Consider the following 25,499-nt stretch of genomic DNA (forward strand, 5'->3'; position numbering starts at 1 on the left):
AATATGCGTAGCAAAAGTGTTCTTCAAAACAGATATACAATCAGGTGTACAAATCACATTTTTTAAAGGTTCTCTTCAGTCATAAGCTAAAATGAGCATGGTTATGACCAGGGATTCACATTTAAAAGAAGTATTTTTGTGAGGCTGTAGTGGGTAAACTGAAACAAAGTAGGCCTGGCTTCTACCCTGTGGGACTTACCACTTAGTGGGGGGCAAAATCCAGAGAAGTAGACACCCAGAAAGTAGAGTATGGTAAGTACTCAGGAGAGCTATAAGCAAAAAACTACAGTAGTGGCACAGAGCAAGGAAATGTTAAGTCTCACTGGATGGATCAGGTAAATTTTATGAAGAGGTAGCATTTGACCTGGACCTTGGAAAATGATTTCATTTTGGTAAACATAGCATGTGGGGAAGGGCATTAGGAGTAGAGGGAACAGCAGGAACAAAGGAAGGAAGGTATAAAAGTTTAAACACTGTCGGGTAGTCCAGGGTTTTTAGAATAGAGACTGATAGAAGGATGCCATGGGATATAAAGGGTGCCGATTTTGATGGATCAGAATAACTGAGGACCTTGAATGTGGTGCTAGGGAGTTTGGAGTTTGAGAGGAAATAATAAATACTCTTAATAAAGAAATAAATAATGGCCATTTAAGAAATATGGGGCCTCCCTATAGATATCATGTCAGTCTAATCCATTATCAGTATCTTTATCGGGTTGCTGTTTTGGTGTTAGCTCAGTGAGAGAATAAAATACAAAAGCCACAAAAGGAGAGACTCAAATCTCCTGAAACTTGGGGCAACTAAGTACTTAGCAGTTGTGACGAAGTGCTGGTTTGCAGGAGGGGGCCTAGATTTAGAGTGCAAGGTGTTTGGAAATACACACGGTATGTTTGGATGCCTTCAGCCTATAGCCTTGGAGATTTAAAGATAATACACACGTGTATAGAAGAGCCAGGAAGGATTGTAAGAAGCTGTGGTGAAAGTAGAAATGTACAACCCCAGAGAAATAAAGAAGACTGTACATTATGTTGGAATGCCTGGCCATCCTGGTGGGAGCTCCTGATAAAATTTTGTGTGATGGGGCTTCCCTGGTGGCGCACTGGTTGAGAGTCCGCCTGCCGATGCAGGGGACACGGGTTCGTGCCCCGGTCCGGGAGGATCCCACATGTTGCAGAGCGGCTGGGTCCGTGAGCCATGGCCGCTGAGCCTGCGCGTCCGGAGCCTGTGCTCCACAACAGGAGAGGCCACAGCAGGGAGAGGCCCGTGTACTGCAAAAAAAAAAAAAAAAAAAAAATTGCGTCCTCATGAGGGCTCTGAACAAGTTTTGTCTTGTTTTGTTTTTACCAGGGCTGACTGAGCCTGATCTTGGCAGTCCTGTATCAGGAGCTAGTATGAACCTTGTACAGTTGCCCATAGAATGTAATGGGGGAGGCCCTGAAAGGCCAACTTTACAAAACCTATCATTCTCCGTGTGCATCCTGGTCAGAAAGAGGCTAGTCAGCTAGTCACGTGCTCCATTCAAGGGCAAGTTCCCAGTGGGAGTAACTCATGCTTCTGTCGCAGTAGTTTTCAGATCTTTATTAACAGTGACACCCTTCTGAACAAAATTACTCTGCACCTGAATATATATCAAATGGACAAAAGTGGGGCTTTTTCAGTTGAAGCAGGGGAGTGCTCAGTCCACCTACTCATATGAGCCACTCTGTGAAACCAGAGTTCTGAGGAAAACAGACGCCTTCCGGACACCTGGAAAGGTCACTGGGAAGGAATATGATGTCGAGTGAGAGGGAAAGTTTTGGAATTTTGGTCTAGTAGGATAGGGTCAACCGTGATGGGAGAGTCAGTGTGAACCCTGAGAAATCAGAGGCAGCAGGGAGCTACCCACACCCGGCGGAGTGGATGGGAGAGGAGGTAACGATTGATGAGGGTCTGGTACAAGTGCTGAAGGTGTCAGGGGCCACTGTGGGACCTGACGTTACAATTTCCCCATAGCCCAGAAGCTTCTGTTTCGTTATGTTCCATCTTCATCCTGTACCCTGCCTGCCCGCCCCCAACCATTGCCCAATCCACTAAATTTTTTTTCTGCTGACTTCATTTCTCACCTCTTTACCCCAACCCTGAAAATATCCTCAACTTCTTTGACAGCAGGAAGCCTGAGTGCTTCCTGAAAATTCACAGTTTAATACCCTTCCCTCTTTACCTCGGGTTGTATCGTTATTACTTCTCCATCTTCAATTACCCTTCCTCATAGGGCTGCTTTATTGTTTCCCTCATTATGTAGACATCTCTGTTTCCAGGCTCTATTGGGAACATATCTTCGGGTGAATTAAAACCATTTATCTGTCCCTTGGCCCTTGTTATCCTGCATGTGTCACCTGCCTTCTTTAAAACCTTATTTTGTGGCGTCTCTGATTAGCACTTAGAACCTACTTAGCATTACCTGTGCAGAGGACATTTGGGAGGAAGGATGGTTATGATTCACTTGTGTGGCAACTGAGGGGCCCCTTGTTTTCCTTCCTGCCTTCATTCTGACCAAATGCCTCAGGCTCAGCCTTGATGTGGGGTGACAGGTTCCATTGAGATTCTCTTCCGCTCTCACTTTTCGCTGTTCAGCAAGGATTTTCATATCTCTGCAGGGGCTGCTGTCTTGCCCTTGAAATTTCCCATACTCTGGATGCAGGGGACTTGGCCCTGGGTCAGAACCCTCCCCCTGCAGTAATGTATACTATTAAACAAATGGCACTGAGAGCAATGTTCTCTCCCCAAGTCAAAATGCTCCCTTTTAGGTAAAATTTGAGCCTGCTGCTGGCAGTTAGGAGCCAGAATGGCAAAGGGAAATACAATGTAAAAGCAATATGAGCTTGAATGAAATTATGATAAGTGTCAGATGGCATCATTACCAGCATCCCCATAGGCAAGCATTAGGGAAGCTCTGTCATATAATGCTGAAACAGAATTCCAGTAGTGGAAGGAGCAGTAGCGTTCCAAACTGGAGTGTGAAATAAACACATTAACTCTTTGAGGTCCTTTGGGAGCCACAGATGTGGAATGAGTGGCCACAATTTGTATGTTGATTAGATGAATGAATGAATAAAGCTCTGCGATATTATATATTTCTAGAATATTAATATTATATATTAATGACTTTTTATATATATAGTGTGTGTGTGCATGTGTGTGTGTGTGTTTTCTCTTTGAATCTTAAGAAAGGCAGGTATATTAATGTCCCTTTTATTTTCAATAATCAGAGAATCAGGTGCTACACACAAATGAATTTCCAGATAACTGAAACTGTACTCATTTGAAATGTGAAACTGGTTTTATTTTTTTTATTAAAATTTTTTTTTATTTTTTAAAATAAATTTATTTATTTTTGGCTGCATTGGGTCTTCGTTGCTGCGCAGAGGCTCTTCTCTAGTTGTGGCGAGCGGGGGCTGCTCTTCGTTGCAGTGCACGGGCTCCTCATTGCGGTGGCTTCTCTTGTTGTGGAGCACGGGCTCTAGGCACGCAAGCTTCAGTAGTTGTGGCACACGGGCTCAGTAGTTGTGGCTCGCGGGCTTAGTTGCTCTGCAGCATGTGGGATCTTCCTGAACCAGGGCTCGAACCCGTGTCCCCTGCATTGGCAGGTGGATTCTCAACCACTGCGCCACCAGGGAAGCCCCTGAAACTGGTTTTAACGTGACCACTTTGGGGAGATAATTTTCCCAATTTAGAAATTAGATTAATGTTACCCTACTTTATTAAACTGCATACACCAAATCTATACTGCTTCTTGATTGTTCAGTTTACCATTTTCAGTAATTATGGTATTTTCTTTTTATTGGGAAAGACTTTATTAAGAAAGTGGCATTTGTATCTGGGATTTGTGTGATGGTTAGAAATTTGCCACACATGGAAGATGATAGGCAATACAGGTAGAAGGGATAACATGATCAACAACACAGAAGAATGGAAATGTATATCTTGTTTAGAGAAGAGTGAGCGGTCTAATGTAAATAGGGTACAGGTATATATAACCCCTAACATAGCTAGGGGATGAGATACCAGTGGAAGAAACCAGAAAGTTGTGATTAAATTGTATGAGACTTTGGAAGTCATTATAAAAAGTATGAATTTCAACCAACATACAATGGTGAGTTATCAAAGGCTTTTAAGCAGGGGAGTGATGTGTCCTCCTTGAGATCATATTTCTGTCTTTATGTCTATATCAGAACCTGCATTAAGGAATGGTTGGAGAGATGCTTAATAACCCTGCAGCTTCCTTCAGTCCTTCCCCTGATAGCCATTTCCGCCACCTAATGAAACAGACTATGCAAATATCAATAGTTTCAAGCCACTTTCCAACCAGATTATTGTCCCCACATCCCTCCAAAATAGAAATTCTGAAGTTACCTCTGCTCTGTGTTTATATCTCCATGTATCTCAGTATCGAAAAAGTGTTTACTACATGCCAGGCATTGCATTCTTCTATACTTTATATACATTTTCCCATTTTAATTATTCAACAGTCCCATGAAGATGACGCTATTGTTATCTCCCCATTTGAAAGAGGAGGAAATTGAGGCTCAGAGAAGTTAAATAACTCATCAGTGGTCACAAGGCTAGTAGGTGGCAGAGCCAGTACTCAAGTCTGTCTGACTCCAAAGCCCATGCTGTCTTGCAGCTCTGGCTAAAGGTGACATGGACTTCAGGCATTGGTAGTGGGGCCAGAGAAGAGGGGTGAAATTTGAGATTATGTAGGAAGAAAGAATTAATGTTCTTTCAAAATATCCAGAAATTCATTAAAGCAGTTCTGGTAGGACTGTGTTATGAACCTTTGGTGATACTTATTTTTGCACAGAAAGCATTTAGAAAAAAAGCACCTGTTGAAGTCATTCAGTTGAGAGGTTGTTTTGAAAGTACTAGGAAGAAATTGGCTATTATGTGACTTCATTCAGCGTGTGTGTGTGTGTGTGTGTGTGTGTGTGTGTGTGTGTGTGTAGCCAGTGTAGTCAGCCACTATTATTACTTACTGTGTGTATCCAACAGTAATGAGACATAAATTATTTTAAAAACTATTTTGTTCATGAGAAGGTATTTTATTTTAAATATAGCAGTGTGTATATGTCAATCCTAAACTCCTAATCTATCCCTCCCCTCCCTTCCCCCCTGGTACCATAAGTTCGTTCTCTAAGTCTGTGAGTCTGTTTCTGTTTTGTAAATAAGCTCATTTATTGTTTAAATTACTAATTAATTCATTGTCACCCATCTCTATTTGTCTTACTCTGTAAGTTTGTGGTCCTCTTTTTTCCTTATCAAACCTCATATGTTTCCAGATGTTAGTGTTTCCAGAATTCTTTCATACACATTTTTCTATTTGAATTGTACATAGTCATGTAAATAAACTAGGCACAGAAGACATTTAATGGCTTTCCCAAGGCAACGTAGATAATTAATGGTTGAGCCAGACTAGAAGTTGTAGTTCCTGACTTCTCCTTCAGTGTTCTCTACTTATCCATAGTCACCGTGTTATCCCCAGCACAGTATGTGGACATAGCCATTGCTCACTCCATGTTTGTCCAATGGAGAAATGAATAAATAGGTAGACGAATAAATAGTAACTAATATTAGCATTGAGTTATGAAAGAATTGGTGTTAAATTGCTGGTAATTAATGATTCCCAATGGCTGCTCAAAATCAATCCTTTATTTTAATGACACACTAAGGATAATTCAAATGAACCATTGTAGTTAACCTCGCTGAGGGTAAACTAGAGCTCTACTGATTTTGCAGTAGCTTCCAGGGATCCTGGTGGTGGTGGTTAAAAGTCATTCTTTTGATAAAAAGTAATTACATTTGGTTACCTAAGAAGGGTGATTTGTGGTCTAGAAAGAACCGTAGATCAGAGAAGTTAGGTTCAAATCCCTGCTCTGCATTTATTAAACATTCTGACCTTAGGGAAAGTATATAACATTCTGAACCCCAATTTGTACATTGATAAGATAAGGATAATAATATAGGCATCCATAGGGTTGCTGTGAAAAGCAATTGAGAAAATATACATGTGGATTTTCTTTGTGAACTATAATGTACTATTCAAATGCTATTTGGGGATTTTGTTATTATTTGATGTTTTAGATAAGATGAAAGAATGTTCAGTAACAGCTACATTGCCAAGGAAACCGTATAACTCCAGTCAGAGAGGTACTGCTGCAAAGATGACCAGCCAACATTCCATTGTGTTCTGACAAAGAAAAATTTGGAAATAAGTAATGACTCATTGTTACCAGGCTTACAAAAGGGAATGTTTCTGTAAGGCAGATATCTCTTTTTTAAATTCGCGGTTAGGGGCATTGCTTGAAATGGCTCTGTGGTGAGCTGATTGAATGTGGATTTCTGGGAGGATGACCCATTTTCCACTTAGGTATCACTTTCTGAAATATGACGGCTTTGTCTGAAAAGCTCTGAAGGAGTTTGGCTGTGATATATCTAACTTCCTTACATGTGTGAAAATCCACAGCAGTCAAGTCCAAGTGCCAGTAGAAATGTATTTGTGTTGAATTTTTCCGTTGTGCCGGATTGCCCACATGCACCCTATTGCAAAACAAACTCACCATCTTCTATGCCAAAGCAGCTCCTTTTCTTGGTTTTCTCATGACTTTATCCAGCAGTCTGCCAGGGGCATTTTGATTCTGTCTTTCTCTTCTTCCCTAGTCACCGAGTCTGGTGACTGTCATTTGACAATGTCTTGCATGTAGATTTCCTCCTTTCAGTAGTCACCGCTTCATGCCCTCATTGTCTATATGCCTCCAGCCTCTGTCACCTCAGTGCAGCCTGTCGTCCCTCCAGATGAGTCTGCCTAAACCACTTATCAAGGCCACAGTCTGTCCCAGACCTTCCTGTGGACTTGAGTCAGTCTTTTTCTCATGCTTTCGAAGCCACCCACTGTGGCTTTATTCAGAAATTCCCTTGCCTTGGGAAGCATCTTCCTTTCTCTTATCCCTCCCCAGCAATACCCCGTTCTTTCATGGTGCAGCTTGATAAACATGTCCTCATGTATGAAGCTTGGAGGCTTATGTCCCAGGCTCAGATCATGGCTTTACCACTCCAGGATGAGTTCTCTCATGTGTTCTATGACCTTGGGCATGTTATCTATCCTCTTAGGACCTCAGTTTCCTAACCTGGAAAATGGTGACAGCTCTGTGCTGTAGGCACTATTATTCCTGTGAGGAGGAAATAAGCTGTAATGCATGAAAGACTTACCACATGCCTGGCATATAGTAATCGCCCAACATAAGGTAGCTGTTTTCACTGTGATTACCTCTAACAGAGAAGAGGGAACTCCCCTCTGATTTTTTTTTTTTTTTTTTTTTTTTTTGCGGTATGAGGGCTTCTCACTGCCGTGGCCTCTCCCGCTGCGGAGCACAGGCTCCGGACGCGCAGGCTCAGCAGCCATGGCTCACGGGCCCAGCCGCTCCGCGGCATGCGGGATCCTCCCGGACGGGGGCACGAACTCGTGTCCCCTGCATCGGCAGGCGGACTCTCAACCACTGTGCCACCAGGGAAGCCCACCCCTCTGAATTTTGAAAGAACTGTGTACCACTCTCGGGGGATTTATCTCATACTGGTTTGTAAATATTTTTTCATGTGTTCCCTCCTTAAGGACTCCTTGGGGTTGGGGAACTATGTGGTATTTCTGTGTGAAGCGCCTGCGTGGCAGGCATTCAGTAACTGTTTGCCGAAGGTGTGGGGTGGTCCTGGGAAACTGGCCAGGGTCCTGCGCAGTCTCTTTCCTCTGCCTTGTTTCAGGAATAAGCAAGTGTGTGCTCTGCATGAGAGGAGTCTAGGTTTCTTACAGCCCTCCTGTTAGCCCCACTAGTTTTCAAAGTAGCTAAGGGAGAGCCTCTTCCCGGGCCTGAGTGCCCAATATGTGGCTTGAACTACTCACTCTCTAGGGAGGATTGCTGCCCTTGTCATCCCCACCGCCCCCATTCTGGGTCCCCTCCCAGGGGCACAGGTCCAGAGCTGATTGCTTCTCTCCCCTTGTCATCTGCTTGATTCCCTGTGGGTCTTTCTTATAGCTTTGGTTGTGTACAAAAATCTTTCTGCCAGTCTCCAGTTAGTCTTCAGGGAGAATTATTCTACATATAGATGTCTTTTTGAAGTGTTCGGGGGGTGGGGGTGAACTCTGCATCCTCCTACTGTGTCATCTTGGTCTCCCCTGGAATGAAGGATACTTTAAAGAAGGAGGCCGTCACCCCTCCTTTTCAGTATGTGTGATAATGGCATTGTATGCAATGAAATTAGACATATATTCCCAGCATGGTTGCAAAAGAATGGGGAAAGACGGTGGCTTTTTGTATGTGAAAAAAATCATATTGTAAAGGCATTCAGACAACTCTTTAATAATTCTTACTGAGCTAGCATTGGTTGAGAATCTGGTCCCCAGGCCAGTTAATACTACTGTGTTCTACTCTTTTTTTTCCTACATCTTTATTGGGGTATAAATGCTTTACAATGTTGTGTTAGTTTCTGCTGTACAACAAAGTGAGTGAATCAGCTGTATGTATACATATATCCCCTGTCCTGTTAACATGCTTCAGATTTCTTAGAAGTTTTTCATTCTTATCATGTTTGTTCACATGATAGAAATAACTAACATAAAATAGAAAATATTGCATATTTAGTTGAATATTTTAGATAATCTGAGGTCCCTATGCTTTTTTCCTCTTCAGGATGGTCTGACTTAACTCTCCAGAGAAGTGCGCAAATCCTGGCCTGTTTCCTGAGCATTTTCTGAAACGGCGAGAGAGGATGTTAAAGTAAGTGCCCTCCTCCTTGCCCCTGCCCCAGCTGTGTATAATGGGGAAGGGGTGGAGATCACCCCATGACATGATTGGAGAGCATTCTCACTCTCTAGGCTCAGAGGCCGTGTTGATGATGGTGATGCTTGGAGGCCAGGAGGGAGGAATTACGTGAGAAGGGGGTAGAAAAGTGACAAGGCCAGTGAATCTCAAGGAGCCTCACCACAGTGCCTTGCACGACTAGATGAGCTGTCCTCCGAGTCCCTTTCTTTTTCTCCGGGCCCACACTTCATCCAGAGCCCAGATGGCGGGCACTCTGTTGATCTACGCGCATGTGAGAAAATCTCACTCATCTTATTAGAGTACCATTATTTCTAATGCGAGGGAAGTGGTGATGTTCAAATAAGCAGGTTTGGGAAATTCAGGTGAGGGATTGAGTTGAGGGAGTACAGTAATAGGTAGTACTCTTGAATGAGAAGAGAAAGATGACTTAAATCATGTGGCCTGCTTTCACCTGTCTGGAATTTGAGTCGGTTGCCAATGTCAGTGACCATACCCTCACAGAAGGCCCTACCTGTATTATTCTCTTGGCCTAATGTTCGGCACACAGTGGGTGCTTGATATTGATTGCTGACTGCCTGGTCAATTTCACCAGAAGGCAGTTCTGTGATCTGAGCTTCTATTGTAACCAGCTACAATGGGTTTGATTCTCTCTGGAATAGTGGCTGCAATCAATGTGTGAACTGATGGTGTACCCTCCTCCTGAGATAAAATTGATGACAACCATGCTGTGTTCCAGGGAAAAGTGAATGCAGGGAAAGCCACTGAACTATGGTATTTTTCCCTCAAGTGCTTCTTTACACATGAATTAACCAGGAAAGATGGTACCTAAAAAGAAAGTCATCCACTGATGCCCAGTGAAAAGCATTATATCGTGGAACTGTTTCAAACTCTTTAGTTCTTTTTGTTGTTGTTAAGAAGAATGAAATCCTGACAAATGAGAGGGAATGCAGTTGGGTTTGTCCCAGTTTTATGTAGAGTATCAAATTAGGTTTTGAGTATTTGCAGAGCGACAGCTCAAGATTGATGGCTGGAAATGTGATAATCCATAAACGTGACCCAGCACAATATTGTCCTAATTTGCTTTGTGATGATTAATTCAACTATTTTCTGCTTTCGTGGCAGTGAATATACAGTGTGGTACAAATAATGCCCTGTAAACAAATTCTGAGCTTCTTTAATCTTTGCAAATATCTTAAGTTGACCTTTTCTCTGAGTGTCCTTTAGTAGGTTCTAGGATAGAGCACAAAAGCGTGTATGGAAAGCCATGGAAGGAGGAAGACTCCAATCAAAGAGGATAATGGTCCACTGGACCCAGTGTTCATTCCAGGAGTTCCATTTTTCTGTGATAATTTAGATGCAGTTTTGATGGTTTGTTGATAGTTTCTCCTTGGCCACAACGACTGCAATACTAGAAGTGAAATTCCACTATAGTGAAATATATTCAATCTTCCCATGTTTGATCTGACTCTGAAATTTTATTCCAGCAAATATAAGCAGTAACGATATCAACAGAAGAAGTTTGGATTGCTAGCTTGGCTGTGGTCTCGAATATCATCTAGGATATATGCTCACTTATTAGGCTTCACAACCTCTCTCAGAGCAGTGGTTTGGAGCACGACCACACTGAAAAGCTAAGAAAGCCAGCCTTAAACCTTCTCCTCACACATAGACACACAGAATGTTGCTCACAACTTAACAGAGATTACAGATCTTTTAAAATTTAGACATCAGAGGTCCATGTTAGAGGATCTCCATCATAGAAAGAAGCCAGAGGAGAGTAGTGGCAGTTTAATTACAGCCAAAGTGATTTTAAAACATTAAAAGTATTTTGCTAAAATAGAAGTGATAGGCTTCCCTGGTGGCGCAGTGGTTGGGAGTCCGCCTGCCGATGCAGGGGACGCGGGTTCGTGCCCTGGCCCGGGAAGATCCCACGTGGCACGGGGCGGCTGGGCCTGTGAGGCATGGCCGCTGAGCCTGCGCGTCCGGAGCCTGTGCTCTGCAGCGGGAGAGGCCACAGCAAGTGAGAGGCCCGCGTACCGCAAAAAAAAAAAAAAAAAAAAAAAAAAAACTAAAATAGAAGTGATAAACTCTGAGATAATGCAGCCAGAGGAGCAGTCACCATATAGGAATCTCTTCCTTCCCCCACCCCTGCCCCATGTTTCTTAGTTTAGCAGCCGATGTTCTATTTCAGTATTTTAGGACTCTCCTGTTTTATGAGCATCCTATTAATTAGCCGTGTGGTTTCTATAAAATTGTTCCCATAGTATTGGTGGTAGCTATTTGTGGCTGCCAGAAACCCCGGACTTTTATGAAATATCCTTACACAAAGAAAGGGCAACATAATAAGTACCGGATGATATGTGGTCATGGGGAAACTGAGATTGACAGTAGACATTAATAGAAATGGGTTGAAGATCCCAGTCCTAATTTAGCACAAAGGGACTGAATAAATGTAACATATCAATACAAAGGACATGTTGTGAAGTTTCATAATTTCAGTCTTTGTCTTGGTAGGCCAAGGATTTAGTCCTACAAGGATATTAAAGTTCCTTTAAGTATCATTTTGTGAAGACCTGGATCTATTTTTTTCCTTCTTTTGCTTTGATGAAACCCTTTTGGCCACATTGCCTAATTGTGAAGAGTAATTATAGAGTCCAGTGTAAAAGAAGAAAAGTAAAATATTTGGAAATAAACGAAGGAAGGTTACTTGAAGCATGTAAAGTTTAGATAGTTGAGATGGCCCAGAAGAATCCTCACAGGTGGGATGCTGCTCTGAATGCTACTCAGCAGCCTTTTATGTCTCTAGATCACCTTACCTGAACTTCTAGACCTAATGGATTTCTACCTTGTCTGAATCAAAACACATTGTCCCTCTGGGAGACAGTAGAGTGTAAAGTTGAAAAGCATGGGCTTTGGGATCAGGCTGTATTCAATTCCCAGTTCCACCATTTACTGGGTGAACTTGGGGCACTTCAACTACTCTCTGTATCAGTTTCCTCTCCTGTAAAATAGGGATAGTAGTCATATCCATGCGGTAGAATTATTGGGAAGATTAATCACTTAAACTCAACATATAAGTACCCAAGAAAAGTTACTGATTGTCACTATCACCCTATTAGCTCTTTGTTTTTAGTCAGTATATTGGGTTGTAATGATGCACCTAAGAGACCCTGAGTTCACGGAAGGCAGGAGCAGTGACTTATGAATGTTTATAGTCATTGTGACACCTAGCACAGCGTCTCAGAAGAAGTAGGCACAGGCGTACAGAAAACTGACAAATGAACTCTTGAAACATTTTCAGCAACAGTAGTTTTTGGTTTAAGTATCATTTATCCAGCACTTTAATTAAGCTCAATCCCTGTCCCTTATGTATTAGCAAAACCTTTTTATAATGATTGAAAATCTCATGTACGGCAAACATGTCTTGTGTGTTGGAACTCTATATTTTCAGTTGGCTATGTTCTGACTTGGGAGCTAAGAGCGATATCCCCCGCCCCCTACCAGTTCTTTTTACATTTCATGGTTCAAGTTGTGAAACTGAGGGCACACCTCCTGCATTTTTCCTGGTCACTTCAAATTCCATCAATACTGCTCCATCTGGCAGAGTTCTGTGGTGGTGTGGGCTAAGAAAAAAAGTTCTATTCATCTTCTTTTCCTGTCCAGGCAATTATTGACCTTCTTTCATTCCTTCTCTTTGATGGTATTTAACCTTGTCCTCCACATGGTTCGCTGTCTGATTTCTGATTTTTTAACAGGCACTTAGTACTGCTGCTTCTCAACACTTTCGGCACTTCAGTGATTGCCAAGTTAGTTCAGCTTTTTCCTAATTTGGACTTTTAACAGCCTTCCTTTTAGACTCTAAGGTTTGTTAGAATTGTGGCTCTGCACACAATTTGAGTAAACTTAATGCAACAAACCAATCCTAAATGCTTGAATTTGATCAAGTCAGTGAAACTCTTTTTTTCTTCTTTTTTTTTAAGTTCACCTCCTGATTCCAAGTTGTCAATTAGACTCAGTTTTGAGCCAAGTTTTTGGGTCTTTTTTTTGGGGGGGGGAGTATTGGGTGGTATGTGAATAACAGAGAGTACTGTGAATGTTTACACATATAAAATAAATATTTTTAGATAACTTTAGGGTCTTACCCAAACTTCTATTGCTGAGACTAGTTATTTTTTTAATAAGTTCATCTCCTTTTCTTAAATCCATAATTATCCATGTAATACTTGACTCCTTAAAGATATATTTCATTTTCACCTATGTTATTAATGGTGTCCTAGGCTGGGCAAATGATTTTTGTACTGCGACTTATAATCAGAGTTCATCATCCTATTTAAATTCATTAGTTACAAATATAGTAATAATAGCTAGCTATATATTGTCATTATGTATTAGACTGTGCTAGATACTTATTTAATCCTCACAACCATTGTAGAAACTGGGTATACTTATAATTCCCTTTTTACAGATAAGAAAATTTAGTTGTTAAATAACTTTCCCAAGGCTAAACAGCTTTAAGGCATCATAATTAGTATGAAATATAGATATGTAAATTGGCATTTAGTTGATTGGTCTTCCACTCTGTGAACATTAGCCATTGCTTGTGCTTTGGATAAATAACACTTTCTCTTTGCTTCTCTTGTGTTGTTCTTTATAAAATGAACACAAACACAAACAAGTGAACATGCAGCTCTCTCTCAGGATGACTTACTCCACTGCCTCCCTCATTTTAGCTCTTGGGACTCGTCCTTTTCACTCCCTTTGGCTTTGATACTGGAATGACCCAGAGACTTTGACTAGCCCTTGCCCATCATGGACTTTAGGGTCTGATTTTTCAACATATCTCTCTGACTCTGTTCATCACCTACTCCTACTCTACTGTGTATGTCCTGTATATATTCTTTTGGCTTTTCACCCATTGGTTAGCACCTCCTTTGGCTTTTGTCCTTCGTCCTCCAAAGTAATGACTTGGTAACAGTCCCAAGTCATTATCTACTAGAGAAAGGATATTCAGAAGTTCAGCCTCTCTGCTTTTGCCCATGTTGAGGAAAGAAAGGATTCCTTAGCTGAAGCTCAAGTAGAATGAGAACCAGAGAAAGGGATACTCTCTTCTGAAGATCTTTCTCTTCTGGGCAATTGTCATTACTCCAGGGTACATCCTCTCCCTTTTACTAGACTGCCTAGAAACAATCCTCTGAACCAAGGCTAACCATATATTGGTACAATGTGCAGAAAATGGTATAATTGTGTGGTTACCTACAACTTATATTAAAATATTATATTTTGCACAAAATCTAACATTTAGGTTTAATGCATCAGCATTTCATAGTGTTTCATAAAGAGAGCTGTGACTCTCAGCTATTCCACCACCTGAAAACTTTTGAAAACACCAGTCTTATAAGGAGAGCCCTAGCCGAAATCTGGGCCAGAGATAATGTGACACAAGACAGAAATTTTTTGGTGGGCCTAAGGGAAAAGTTTAGATTCTAGACATCAGGGTCCTGAGCACATCTAAATAGGGCACCATAGTCTGGAGCTTTAAGCCCTTGAAACATGAGGCCGCTGAGTGTCTGGAGTTAAGGCAGAAGACAACAAAGCCTAGATCTTTATCCGCATTTGATGTAGTCCTGGGCTATCATCTTCAAGAGAGTGTTTCACAGGGGAGGCAACCAGGCAACAGACCCCTCCAGACACAAGATGAACAGAACTTAATGTGAGCCATGGGGTGGTGGTCTAATGGCTGCCTTCTTGATTTCTGGCTCCATGCTTCTTTTTTTTTTTTTTTTAATGAACAGGTCACCTACCTCATTACTCTTCTCCCTCTTTAAAACTGGGACTTAGGCGGGTACATCACCCCAGCCTATGCCACCATGACCATTTCCTCTTCGAGGAAGGTGTCGACTTTATTAATACAGATCCTTTATGAAACCTTAATGAGGTTATCTATCGACAGTGATGGAATAACGATGCTTACTCACTGAATTAGTATTGGCCCTCTGTGTGTTACGTCTTAATACGCTTTTGTTATGGGTCTGACTTCCTTTAAAAACATGTATGCTGGAAAGTAGATAGAACGGCCCCCAATAAAGGGATGGCCACAAGTCAAGCAGAGGAAATGCCCTTGGGATTTTTTAAGGCATCATCTTAAACCTGATAATTGTGGGTGCCAGAGGAGAGCCGGAAGGGGACGGAAAACATGTTGATGAAAGGGAGGGAGAGGCATATAAGCAATAGACGTAGAGCCCCGTGTAGAACCGCAGGCCTCTCCTGCCTCACGCTCATGCTCTGTAACCTGATCATGACCAAGTGAAAATTCCTTCCTTTACCAGATGTAGGATTAACCTTCTGCTAAACCGTGAGGGGGCAAAATTTATGTCCCCAGGTCACCAACAGAATTTGATCTCCTCGGACCGCTAACTCAAGGAAGCTTCCTTCCTTTAGTTTTCTTTTCTCATAGCTTCCTGTGGCTTTCCACGATGGACGCCTCCGTGACCTGCTCAGGTCCGCCTCTGTCACTTCTTTCTTGCTTTCTCATGTACCAGAACCTTTATGTCTCTGGAGGATCTCTGCTTTCAGGGCCCAGACTTTGGGGAAGCTCATTTCTTCTGAAGAGTCTTTGAGAAATATTAACTTAACGTACAGCTCCTCCCCCTTTTAATATCTTTGTTTCAAAGGAGGTTTTCTGAAAATCCAGTGATTTAGCCCAAAGTTTGGATCTTGTTAGTATTTAATGCTGTATACGAGAGCCAAGGTGTTGGAACTCAGATGATCAGGCCTGTTTGTAAAGCATGTTGAGATTTTAGTTGTAGGTCAGGTGGGGGGAAGGAAAGGAAGCTGACACTTAAGTCAAGACTCACCTGGGGAGCAGCATCAGTATCTAAATGGGACACAAGGGGAAGCTGATGGGTGCAGAGCTGCAGGAGTCTCAAGGATGTGGTCTCAGTTAAGACATCAGTCTATGTTAGAATACTACCTAGGCCCGTCACTGGAACCATGGAAGATGAAGACGGTCTATCCTCCATGGGAAGGGGCTGGCAAGGGATAGAAGTCAATCAGGGCCCCAGCCAAGTGGCCTAAGGTTCAGACAGGACTATGGTCCCAAAAGAGGAAGGCGATTTAAACATAAATCAAGGCACAAACAAGTTTTATAACTTGTGCACAAATTGTCAGGATATGACAGCATCTCATTCCAGGTACCCCAGACACTGGGCTTCTTGTTGTCGCATTAATTCCAGATCTTATTTCCTTATAAGGTAGGCAGTCCTAATGTGGCACTACCTTGGATGGGATTGCCTTCGGGAAGTAGGCAGGCTGAGTTACAGGGGTGGAGAAAACAAGGACGGCAACATGGAGCTTTTTAGCAAATCCCTCAACACCATAACTACATCTTATCTCATTCAACGATTTATTCCACAAACATGTATCTAGCACCTGCCATGTAGAAAGACTGTGCTAGGCACCAGCATCCTGCCTGTCTGGCCTGTAATGAGGATCAGCCTGATCTCAGCAGATAAGTCTTACTGATTCCCTGCTGGGGTGCCTGTACTTCTTTTTCTGTATATACTATGAGGCTGATTCAGTAAAAAGAAAATACTAGACAAGGAACAGGGGATCTAGGCTCTAGTTTCACCTATACCACTCACTGGTTATCATCTTGGGTAAATCATGTCTCTTCTCTGGTTTTATTTTCCTCCTTGAACGCATAAGGGGTTTGGGCCAGGTTATCATTGAGGTTGTTTTTTCACGCTTGATTAATCTTTGGTTACATGACTCTCTAGCCATCATTCATTCATTCACTCACCAATGATCAGATTTGAAAGGGGAGGAAATTGAAGATAAAGTGAAGATCATGAGCAAAAGTTGTTCCTGTTATGGCTTGTATTTCCTGAGTATCCTTCGAAGGTTTAAGTCTCGAGAATGTAGAGCTTTGCAATGAGAAACACAGGAAGGCCTGAATTAAAGCCCCAGGAATCAGAGGGTTCGTAAAGCAATGGGGAGAAACCCTTGTGCTCATTCATTGTTTATCCACCCACAGAATAGTTGCTGGCCTCCAACAGGTCATGTCTTAATGAATGCAGTGGGTGCTCACCAGACACAGTGCTAATCAGATGTCCTGTGGAGAACTGAATGTGTGGTAGGCAGCCCCCCAGAATAACGACCGATATTCACAGCCAACACAGAATTGTCTTTATAGCCAGGAAAGCACAATGTGGAGTGAGGTGAAAGGTAAACTGAAGAAACCCTGGGCTGGTCAGTGAGAGTTACAGCTGGCTGGGAGGAGGAGAGAGAGAATGGAAACAGGCACACCTAGCTCCCGGCAAAACTGCATGGTTTTAGGCTCATTTCCTCACCTCCCTCTGTCTTCTCCTGTATGCTGCTGGAATTTAGGAGAAGGAAGAGATTGCCTAATTTAAATGTTGGAAAGGCTCGCTCTCTGAGAAGCCGGTAGAATTTATCTTTGTTGTCTTCTAACAGCTGTCTCTCCACGTCAGTGGTTCTCAGGCAGAGTCAGTATTGCTCCCCAGGGGACATCTGGCATTGTCTGGAGACATTTTTGGTTGTCACAGCTGGGGCTGGGGTGGGGTGTGTTCCTCTTACCCTTTGGGTAGAGGCTAAGGATGCTGCTGAACATCCAGCAATGCACAGGACAGACGCTTTATAACAAGGAATCATCCATCCCCAAATATCAGTGATGCTGACGTTGAGAAGCCTTTAGGTGATTCACGCATGAAGTCCTTCAGAGCACCTACTGTACTCTAGGCCCTATGCTAGGTTCTGGGAATCCAGTGATGAATAAGACAAACATGCTGTCTGCTGTCATGGAATTTGCAATGGGGAAGACTGAAAAGAAAGAAGTAGCAATAGCTTCCTTTTATTTATCGCAGGTTATAATAGGTTTCTTTCTTTCTCCTGTCAGCCCTGGTTCCCCATGCCAATTCATACAACACACGTTCACTGGATACCTGCTCCAAGTGAGACATTTTGTTGAGGAGGTGATGATGCCTAAGCCAGATGTGATCTCTGCCCTACAGAAGCTCGGTCTATTGGGAGAGACAGACATGGGAATGAACAGTTGCAATGCTAGATGGTAGCTTTAATGGAGGTGTGTCCAGAGTGCTATAGGAACATACATTATGAGTGTGCAAGCCCTTTTGGAGGTGATGATGCCACTGAAAACTTTGTTCTTGCAGCTGGGTCTTGAAGAAATATTTTGAGTTCACTGGACAGAAGCTGAGAAAGGCAATTCTGTTTAAAAGACCAGCATGAACAAAGTCACACGGAGTGAACATTCATGGGCCTTGGTGACATGGCCGTGGCATGGTGTGTCTAGCCTATGGGCTACCTGAGTGAGAGTGGTTGGGACAGGGCTGGAGAGGCAAGCTGGAGCCATAACAAGGAGGGTCTTATAGGATACGTCAAGGTCCTTGAGAGATGTTTTAATCAGGATAGTGATGTGGCCAGGTTGCTGCTATAGGTGGGCAGGACTTAATCAAGCCCACCTTCAGCTACAGCTACCATGATTAGGTTTGTTTACTGCAGTCTTTCGTGAACCCCCCAACCAAGGTTGTTTTCTGTCACTGATGTCTCGTTGTTCTCTGTAACGGCTTCTACCTCTACCAAGCCCCTGGGGGCCTGACATGAGCCTGGAATTCTTAGTGTGATTGGCCTGCATTCACCATTGATTTGGTTCTGCTGGCATCATAGACTACTGAGTTTGGAAAGGACCTTAGAGGAAGGGTAAGAGGCAGAGACTAACATTCAGTGACCATTTCCTATGTGCCGGTAACAGTGCCTCCCTCATTTCCTATATATCTTCAGTACTTAGTGCTCAGCAGAAGTTCAATAAATGTTAATTATCATCATGGTTGTCATAACGTTGGCTCATATATTTATCACAACTGTTGGAGACAGATGCTACTATTGTTTCCATTTTGTATATGGGAAACCTGAGAGCCAGAGCTCAAAGTATCAATACTTCTGAAACTAGATAAGTAGACAAATGTTTACTGTAGTAACAAAGGAAAAGAAAACACGTAAGGAGGAACATGTCTTTGCCAGGCTGTGTCCATTGGTGTTTTTGGATCTAAGCACTATTGTCTGTCTGTCTTTCTTTCTTTTTTAGATATATACTTTTTTAATTGAAGTACAGTTGATTTATAAAGTTGTGTTAATTTCTGCTGTACTGCAAAGTGATTCCATTATATATATATATATATATATACACACACAATTTTTGTATTCTTTTCCATTATGATTTATCACAGGATATTGAATATAGTTCTCTGTGCTATACAGTAGGGCCTTGTTGTTTATCCATCTATATATAATAGTTTGCATCTGCTAAGCCCAAACCTCCCACTCTGTCCCTCCCCAACCCCACCCCACCCCACCCCACCCCACCCCACCCCCTTGGCAACCACAGGTCTGTTCTCTATGTCTGTGAGTTTCTTTCTGTTTTGTTAATAACTTCATTTGTATCATATTGTAGTTTCTACAGATAAGTGATATATGGTATTTGTCTTTCTCTTTCTGACTGACTTACTTCACTTAGTATGATGCTCTCTAAGTCCATCCATATTGCTGCAAATGGCCTTATTTCATTTTTTATGGCTGAGTAGTATTCCATTGTAGATATGTACCACATCTTCTTTATCCATTCACCACTTGATGGACATTTAGGTTGTTTCCATGTCTTGGCTATTGTGAATAGTGCTGCTATGAACATAGGCATGCATGTATCTTTTTGAATTAGAGTTTTGTCTGCATATATGCCCAGGAGTGGGATTATTGGATCACATGACAACTCTAGTTTTTTTGAGGACCCTCCATACTGTTTTCCATACTGTTGTCTTTCTTTTGAGGGGGAACTTTCTAATTTAAGAATTTGATTTTACTTGGTTCAGGAAAGCCTTCGGAGGGAAATGGCTGTGATATCAATTTTGGTTAAACTCTACCCAGTGGTTTTCAAACTTTCAACTATGACCTAAGTAAAAAATGTATTTTATAGTGAAACAAACATTTTACCAGGAAAACCTTAACCTTACTCTATGTGACACATTCTTAGATTTCCCATAATATATACTCTATTCTTTTCCATCACATTCCATTAAAAAAATGTTAGTTCTGACCCATGGTTTTAAAAAACACTGCTTAAACTATCTTATACCAGTTCTACATAAGGCTTGCAATCCAAAGGGGCCTCATCTGAACAAGCAATGATCAGTTCTGGATACAGGAACCATATTGCCTACAAAATCCAGCTGGAGTCCTGAGCTCCTTTTTAAGCAGTAGCTGGTCCACAAAGAAAACCTGACCAAGTCAGGCAAGAAGCTCAAGGGTGGGTACAACATTCTGTAAGCATAGGAAATACATGCAAACTCATATTAAAGCAGCATGAATAAAAATGCGTATGATCCTCACGAAAGAAATGATGTTGCTGGACTCAGATACCATCTCAGAGGTCCATCCATCATGTGCAGTTTTGAGGGGGGAGAGCAAACCCAAAAGGTAAGACTAAAAGGTTGGCACGATAGTAAATAGGTCACTGCCTTTTCTTTCTTTTGGCATCAAGTGGGATAGTATTTAAAACCAAGGATGAACTAACTGTTTGGGCTCTATCTTCTAGTATCTTGGCCCCTGGGCTCCTCCTCCCTCTCTACACTACTGCCCCATGCTAGAATATTCTGGCAGTGTTTTGCTTTTTGTTAGGAGTAGAATGTACAGCAGGCTCATTACACGCAGCTGAGGCTTCCACAGGCTTCCAGGCCTTGCTCCCGATCATACATTACGTTGTAAACAGCACAAGATTTGTTTTTTTTTTTTACTGCGTGAATAAATTACTGCGTGAATTTCATATATGTAGATCACAATTTCTATGCATATAAAATTATTCTGAAAAACAGGGAGAACTGACTTTTGTGCAAGTAAGCTAGACTTTTAGAGAAGCAGCGCGCCCCATTGTAAGATGTGCCAGAAAGTGAAAAGAGTAATTGGTGGTACTTTTACAGCCTGATCTTTGTGGATTATTTGTAGCTTTTCTTTCTTAGTATTTGATTCCGTAAGAAATACTTGATTCAGCAGGACATAATTAAACAGGAAATAAAAATTTCCTAAGTTAATGTGTGATCCTTCTCTCATCATTCTAATATTTAACTGAACTACTAAAAATGGTTTCTTTTTAAATATTTGGATTTTCTCATTTCTATTAAGCTTTAAACGATAGGTATCACCAGGAGGGGAATAATGATTGATTCTCACGCTTAGTGTATAAATTAAATCTTACAAGTCTTGAGTATAGCAATGTATCTGTTGAATAACAATTTCAGTAAATTTATTTACATGGATAAACAGGTACAATAATCTGTTCAACAGTATCTTTAAATGTCTTCTCAAGATTATTATAGTGATGGTTTAGGTACAGCTGGAAGCCAAAAGAATTTTGCTTAAAAAAAAAATCAGTGTGTACACTTCAGTGTTGATAAGGAAGGGGTTATTAGTAGTGCTTGACTTTTATTTCTTTATTTTTCTTTCTTTAGTTTTTAGCATCTTTATTGGAATATAATTGCTTTACAATGGTGTGTTAGTTTCTGCTGTATAACAAAGTGAATCAGCTATATGTGTACATATATCCCCATATCCCCTCCGTATCCCACCCCTCTAGGTGGTCACAAAGCCCCGAAAAGCACGAGTTTTGTATGTCCAGAGGAAAGCTTTACTGGGACTCAAGACGTTTGCATATTAGTAATGCTCTGGAAGCTCTGGAAAGTGTGAGTTTCTCTTTTTATCCCTGGGGATACTTCTAGCAACAAAACCCTTGGCAAAGAAGCTCCATTATTTGAATGTTGCTGATTAAAAGGCAAAACACCAAAGGCTTCATAAAGCATGTAAAACGGTTTGATTTTCAATCTTGTGATAGAAGTATCTTGGTGCATAGCTTCTCTTTTTGCATCCCCCTTACAACTTCAATCCTCCCATGCAGCTGAAAGACAGTTTCCAACATAGCCAGGTGGGGATGTGTTCTCTTCCTAAACCATTTTTTTTCCTCACTCAAAGGCAGACTTGCCTCCCTCTCCACCCCTCCATCCCATAGGGTCCCTCTCCCATTTTGCGCGATAGTCAACGTGTCCCCTTATCCAAACAAGAAAGGAATGATGCCACTCTTTCGGATACTGGATTGACTGAGAAATTTATCTATCCCAAAGAGTTTTCTTGCCTGTAGGCATTTATAGTTTAAGCTTTTCATCCTACAGTGAGTTTCAACTTTTATAAAAGAATTTCTGGCCTCGGCAAGCAAATATGGAGATTTTGGGAGGGGTCAAGAAAACCCCTAAAGTCTCAATAGGCCTACAGTCCTGTGAAACTTAAGGGAAATCTTAGACCCTTTGAGGTTAAAGGAGAGACAGAAAGAATGACCTGTGATTGATCCTGATGTATCGACCACCTGTAGCGCTCCCCTCTGCCCCATCCCCTGGCACACTGCTCTCCTACAAAAATAAAAGCCCATATTGACTCTGCTGAGGTTGTTGGAGGCCTGGTCTTGACAGGGGCCAGGAGTCCGGTCAAGAATCCATTTGCACTGACTGGCTCCATGATCAGAGCCCACTCCATCCCAACAGAGTCTGCCAGAGCGCCCCTCCCCTTGCTCCCTGCCACAGCACTAAATTTAACCCACTTTCTCATTTGTACATATTTTCCAGCACCAGTTTTATTTCCCATTTGTTGCTTTCTTTATTTCTGCCAGGGATATATGTTATGCTTCTTTTCTGCCGTTTCTGCCGTTGGTTGCTTTTGTTGACAAGGAAGTCCTTTCCTTTTTAGTAATCTCTTATTTTATTTTATTTTATTTATTTATTATTATTTTTTTTGCGGTACGCGGGCCTCTCACTGTTGTGGCCTCTCCTGTTGCGGAGCACAGGCTCCGGACGCGCAGGCTCAGAGGCCATGGCTCACGGGCCTAGCCGCTCCGCGGCATGTGGGATCCTCCCGGACCAGGGCACGAACCCGTGTCCCCTGCATCGGCAGGCAGACTCTCAACCACTGCACCACCAGGGAAGCCCTATTTTTTTATTTTTTAAAGATTACATTTTACCTTTTTTTTTGGTTTGTTTGTTTGTTTGTTTTAACTTGGTAGACTGTTATTTGCCAGGAAAGGAAAGAATGGAGACACTGGAATTCCTGTAATGACCAGGTCAGGTTTTTAAAAATTTATTATTTGTTTTTTAATTTTTTTAAATTATTTTTTTGGCTGCGTTGGGTCTTTGTTGCTGCATGCAGGCTTTCTCTAGTTGCGGCGAGCTGGGGCTACTCTTCGTTGCAGTGCGTGGGCTTCTCCTTGCGGTGGCTTCTCTTGTTGTGGAGCACAGGCTCTAGGCGCACAGGCTTCAGTAGTTGTGGTGCGTGGGCTCAGTAGTTGTGGCTTGCGGGCTCGAGAGTGCAGGCTTAGTAGTTGTGTCGCACGAGCTTAGTTGCTCCGCGGCATGTGGGATCTTCCCGGACCAGGGCTCGAACCCGTGTCCCCTGCATTGGTAGGCGGATTCTTAACCACTGCGCCACCAGGGAAGTCCCTTATCTAATACATGAATGTTTCCTGAAAGATTGATGGGAGATTGCTGGCCTCAGTAGGTTGCCCATTAGATGTTAGATGGCTGCACAGCCCAGTCAATTTTCATTAACTCCATTTTCAAGGGGCAGAGGTTTTCATCTAACAGCCTAAGATGTTCCATTTTTAATACTCTTTTTGCATAATTTACTGCGTGCCAGGTACTGTGCTAGTGCTTTACATGAATCATATAACTTAATCCTCACAACATTCCTCTGAGATAGGTTTGATTATTAATATTCTATTTAAAATTTTAAGGAAATCAGAGGATTTAAGGATCATTCCCCAGGTCATACAGGAAGTTTGACTCCTTGATCTAGGATGACTGGTTGTACGTAGGAGCAGATATAAGGAGTAATTAGACTGAGTCATGGAAACAGTCATTTGAAACAGATGTATCTCTGGCCAAGGTCTTATACTTTTATGTGTAGGCCCTCAGAGAACACACAGGTAGTTGTGGGATTGATGGCATATTGAATAGTTTTGTTTATGGATTGTGTCTAAGGCGATATTAAAGGTTCTCACCTTGTGATTCACAAAAAGCATGCTAGAAAACGGAATTATTGGCAACAGGATGTGGTGTTGTTTTGCAGTGAGGCTAGGACTTTGAGCACTCTATTACCCAGAAGCCAGAGATGGGGTTCCGATGAGCTATCTGTAAACTCTTACCTCTTCCCTCTGGTGAGAGTTTTCGAAGCCCTTCTCAGCTGATGTCTTCAACTTACTGACTCTGCCCTGCCCAGTTTCTTGCTGTGTATGTGGCATGCCCTGTTCACATGCCCAGCGATCTCAGCTGCCTCTTCCCCTCACCGGGTGTACTTACTGCAGACCTGATGAATCCCGATTAATTTCCTAGCTCTTCTGCTAAGACTTGCATTCCCTGAATTCCACCTCGTTTTGTGACCCTTACCTAGCCCAAGTGTTAACCCCTTTCCCTTGGGAGCTGAAACCTGTCGCTCAACCCCAATTTCTCTTGGAATCTTTTCTTCAAACTGCCTGGAACCATGATTCCTGGTGCTGTGTGCTTGGCTTTGGGTGTTGCCATCGTCTGGAGATTTCCTGTTGTCGTGGCCCGTCCCGTAGACCTCATCTCCCATCCTTTCTAAGATGGCAACTCCAGCCCAAATCAAATGAAGTTTGAAAATTTATTGGAATAGTGAGTACCCTCCTACTTTCCAACCACAGTTTATAGGCTAAGCCACATAGCCACGTCATTTCCTTTGTCCCCAAACTTATCCCGTTGCAGCCTTCTCTGCTTTCTCACTGGCCAATTTTCCCTAAATGGATATTGTTGTTTGAACTCATTCACTCACTCCCTTAGCCCTGTGCTATGAACAACTTACCCGAAGGACAAGAAGGCCCCCCTGCATCAACAACAATGAAAGGCTATGAAACAAAGCAATTTTTCTCCTAAAGCTCAACTGCCTATTTGCTGTTTGCAAAAGAAAAAAGGGTAGAGAAATAACCGAGCTTTCTCCGCTTCCTCTGCCTTTCAAGCAGCACATTAATATGGCTAGTTAGTGCTTTCCAGTTTATGCCATCAACATTGTAAATTCAGTAGCTTGAGTCTCACAGTGATTTTGGTATAAGCCTTTAATCTTAGTAATGATTCCTTGATCAGCTGTGTCCCTTCCAATTCAGAGGTCATTAGAGTTCCCTGTTGAGAACTCCCCAGCTGTTCCCGTTCAGTGTATGTCTATTTATTTACAGGGCTTTTGAACCACATTTGGGTATGCGGGATATCAGCTCCTTTTAGAAGCTGGCGTTCCAGATCATCTCCTGAAAGTGCAGCAGAGCTGGGAGAAAACCAAGCCCAAGGTGCAGTGTGTCTGTGGTGCTTGAGATGCGACTGGCATCCTGCTTTAACTACCCCAGGGTTAATGGCAGGCCTGCCAGAGCCTCTTTGTTGCTTTCAGAAAGGCCAATTTGAAACGAAAAGCCATTTTCCAGGTAGGATATCATTTTGTTGGCAAAGGCAGGACATTTAGATAAGGAAATCAAAATGATCCACCGAAAAGTGAAAAAGTTCAGTCAAACTGTTCATTTGGTCTCATTCT

General features: G+C 42.3%; 1 long non-coding RNA gene across 1 annotated transcript in view; it reads left to right on the plus strand.

Moving 5' to 3' along the window:
- The window catches only part of LOC141277625 (uncharacterized), a 119,359-nt gene extending 94,115 nt beyond the window's left edge, over nt 1-25,244 (plus strand). The window contains exons 2-3 of the long non-coding RNA XR_012329313.1: nt 8,715-8,801; nt 25,153-25,244. This is a non-coding gene — a long non-coding RNA (uncharacterized lncRNA). The remainder of the gene's footprint in view (nt 1-8,714; nt 8,802-25,152) is intronic.
- The last annotated feature ends 255 nt before the right edge of the window (nt 25,245-25,499 follow it).

The sequence above is a fragment of the Tursiops truncatus genome, chromosome X, assembly GCF_011762595.2.
Source record: "Tursiops truncatus isolate mTurTru1 chromosome X, mTurTru1.mat.Y, whole genome shotgun sequence".
NCBI lineage: Eukaryota > Metazoa > Chordata > Mammalia > Artiodactyla > Delphinidae > Tursiops > Tursiops truncatus.